Below are 3,802 nucleotides of genomic sequence, written 5' to 3'. Positions count from 1 at the left end.
AACTTGAAAAAGGCACCGACAATATATACATACAATCATCACAAATAGATATGGTAATTTCACTGAATATTAATAACCTTAATGTTTATTTAGGTTTTCTGTTACCAAAAAATATGATTACAATTTTATTTTGTATTCAAGCTCAACTGCGGAAACAAGACAAATAGTTCAAGAAACTCGAGTGAGTAATAATACTTCATGATGTGAGTGAATCTTGGATTATTGTGCCCCCGTCCAATTCACGAGAGTCGAAGAATCCGGTTTGTTTTGTACGTACTATGTTTGGTCATAATCAAGGTTATTTTTATATAGTTTTAAGTATAGTTTATGAAATAATTTCGCGTATCTATATTTTTTAGAGACGGGTGAAGTCTAAAAAATTATTAAAAAAATAATATTTTTCAAAAGTTAAAATTAACTGGTAACGGATTTGTTATTTTTTCTGATAAGGAAAAAAACTAATTTATTTGTGTGGTCTCCAAACACTTGAAGACGCAGAAAGTTTGCTGAAACCCGAGAGAAGAGAACAGAAGAGAACAGAGAGAGGGAGAGGATGAGTGGTGCGGGAAAAGTTGTGTGCGTGACTGGAGCATCGGGGTACGTAGCTTCATGGCTGGTTAAGCTTCTGCTTCAGCGGGGTTATACTGTCAAAGCCACTGTTACAAACCTCAGTCAGTAGTATTAATATATATCTTTCATCTTGCAATTTTTTTGTTTTTGTTTTTGTTTTTGTTTTTGTTTTTCGGTGTTTTGGACTTATTATTTCTTGATAATCTTAGAGTTGTTGGTTCTTGGATGCAATCAGTGATTCTTTGAAGCCATGGCTGTCGATCAAACCAAGAATTTTCCTTACTTTTCTGTGTATTAATCAACCTGAAAGTTATGTTCTTGATCATCTTAGAGTTGTTTTTGCTTTCTTATCTTACAGTCTGTTTTGCAAAATTTGATGTGATATCCGTTCTTGATCAGTACCGATCTCAAAAGACAAACAAATAACGTAAAATAAAGCTAAGATAAATGAGGATGAAATCCCTGATACGGCCAACTGGGAACTTTTGTTACCATTTTTCATGGCTAGAGTTTTTATTTCTCATGAATTGAATCTATGGAGCACCTACTTTAGTTTGTTCTGATTGGCCTCATAGTTCTTCATCCCTATCATCAAATGAATTCGTCTCCTCGGCACGCAGCGGAGCCAGTAATCTAATGAATTGGGTTGCTAAACTAAAAATCGAAAACTTTCTGTAATATGTGAAGCTAAATCACATTTTTCTCATGTCTAATATATGAAAATTGTGTATGCCTTGCTGTCTCTCCTCTGCTTCAGCCATATAGATGAAATGTAGAGTTTCGTCAGAAATTCGTGACGTTTCTGCTACTGTTCACATAGAACAGCGGAAGAAAATCTTGGGTTCTTTGAATTGTAGGTGCAGTTAAATTTGTATATCTTGCATAATAGAATCAAGTGGCAGAAGTGAATAAAATACTGCCGCATTCACACAAAGAAATAATGGGTTGTGTCCGTCAGTGAGATTCTTCACGATATGTCTGTCTGCTATCAACATTTGTTCAAGCACTTTCAAATGCAGGTGATCCAAATAAAGTAGCCCACTTGAAAGAACTCGAGGGAGCTGATGAGAGATTACACTTGTTCAAAGCCAACTTAATTGAAGATGGATCTTTTGATTCCGCGGTTCATGGTTGTGAAGCGGTCTTTCACACAGCCTCACCAGCTTTCATTGAACTAACCGACCCACAGGTTTGTGGTCTTTATTAATTGTGCGTGATTTCTTTTGAAATCTTGATCTTGGACTCCAGATATAATCCATCACGAAATATTTTCACAGAGTGTTAAAACCTTGACTGTTCATTCATGACTGGGAGTGAGGAAGACAAAAATTCAAAATTATACACATGAATGCATTCGGAAGTTTTTAGAACAGTTTTTAGATTCATTTTCAATTTGTTCCTGGCTTTACATATCTGTGTTTATTCTCAATCTTTTATAAAACTAACTTATTGATTTATTTATGTTATCCTGTAGGTACAACTGATAGATCCGGCAGTGAAGGGAACTTTAAATGTCCTAAAATCATGCAGCAGAGAATCATCTCTTAGACGAGTAGTTCTAACATCCTCAATCGTTGCAGTTGCGTTCAATCGCAGTCCCAAAGGCCCCGATACTGTAGTTGATGAAACATGGTTTTCTGATCCAGTATTCTGTGAAGAAATCAAGGTTTGTACTTGTGAGAACACCACAATTTTTATCTTTTTTCTTCCTTATATTCTTATCCCTCATGGACTCATCAATATCCATGATGAATTTCGACTTGTAAGATTGAAAATTTAAAGGATACTCTAAGGCATCTGATCTTGATGATTCTAATTCTGTCCAATTTTGTTTCTATTAAAGTAATCCAAAAATTTGCATGCAATTCACAATTTGCTGGAAAAAAAACTGGGATTTATAAATTTTTTGGATGTAACATAAAAAATCGAGAAATCTTTTGAGCCAAACATCATATCTCATTCGAGCAGGCATGGTATTTTGTCTCAAAAACATTGGCAGAGGAAGCTGCATGGAAATTCGCTAAAGAAAATGACATTGACTTGGTAGCAATGAATCCTGGATTCGTGATCGGTCCTATCCTTCAGCCAACGCTTAATTTGTCTTCTGAGTCTTTCTTGAACTTGATCACAGGTATGTCAAATGATTTGTATGTCCTTTTGGCAACTCAGATTTATTGAGCATTAAACTGATATTCTGTTACAGGAAAGGGAGGATTCCCATCCTATCAATTTGTAGATGTTAGAGATGTTGCTGAAGCACATATTCTGGGGTTTGAGAACCCTTCAGCGAGTGGCAGATAACTTTTGGTCGGAAGTGTTTTAACTCGTTCGGAAGTTTTGGATATTTTACAGAAGCTCTATCCTTCCATGGATGTGCCTAAAATGTAAGTGTAGCGTTCTCGGTCTTCCGGTCGATCCTTCATTGCTCAAGAAAATTAACTTCTGTTGATGCATACTGCTCTATGTCATGCCCCAACTCACCAGCCATTTGAATGTGAAGGATTCCTGTAACCTTTTGATTGCATCTTGAAATTCTAACTACTAGCTGTGCTCGCAGTGACGACTGTGTTATTCTCACCAGTATGAAATATATATGTATGATTTCCAGGATTGGATCTTGTTCAAACGTCACACAAGTTGAACATATTTCAAATCATTTATGTATCACACCCTCTTCACCTGAGACGAGAAAAATATGTTGAAATGGGTGATCCTACGCTCCGCCGGAAGTTTTTTCTACAAGATGTTCGCGCAAACATCTCCATGAACATCTTTTACAAAACACCCCAGGAGTAGCATATGATCATCTGACATACAATTCTCTTGTTAGACTTTTTTATTCAAGAACAACATATTTCTCTAAATGATCCATTGCTCTCTTGTTTATTTGAAGGTTTAATTCACGCATGTACTCTACAAATGCTAACAAGCTCTACATGTTTTTCTTCGTTGCTGCAGTGCTGCGGGGGATCCTGCATACCAGGTATGCAATAAGAAAGCACAAGATTTGGGCGTCGTCTTCACACCTTTCGAGGTGAGCCTGAAGGATATGGTTGAAAGCTTGAAAGAGAGAAAATTCCTCTGTTGAACTTGCCAACAACAATGCCTTAGGACTCGTATTGTCTCATAATCCATTGCATGTAGCAAGTTATTAAGTCATTCTAATTGTACTTTCTTTTCTGTCGTACTTTTGAAAAAACACAGACGGATTTCTTTACTTAAAATAAGTACC

The 3,802-nt window shown here is 36.3% G+C and overlaps 1 pseudogene; it reads left to right on the top strand.

Annotated features, from left to right (window-relative positions):
- Positions 1-485: 485 nt before the first annotated feature.
- Positions 486-3,802, top strand: LOC140985016 (cinnamoyl-CoA reductase CAD2-like; annotated as a pseudogene).

This window comes from Primulina huaijiensis, chromosome 9 (genome assembly GCF_012295235.1).
Source record: "Primulina huaijiensis isolate GDHJ02 chromosome 9, ASM1229523v2, whole genome shotgun sequence".
NCBI classification, from domain to species: domain Eukaryota; kingdom Viridiplantae; phylum Streptophyta; class Magnoliopsida; order Lamiales; family Gesneriaceae; genus Primulina; species Primulina huaijiensis.
This window is presented reverse-complemented; position numbering and strand designations above follow the sequence as displayed.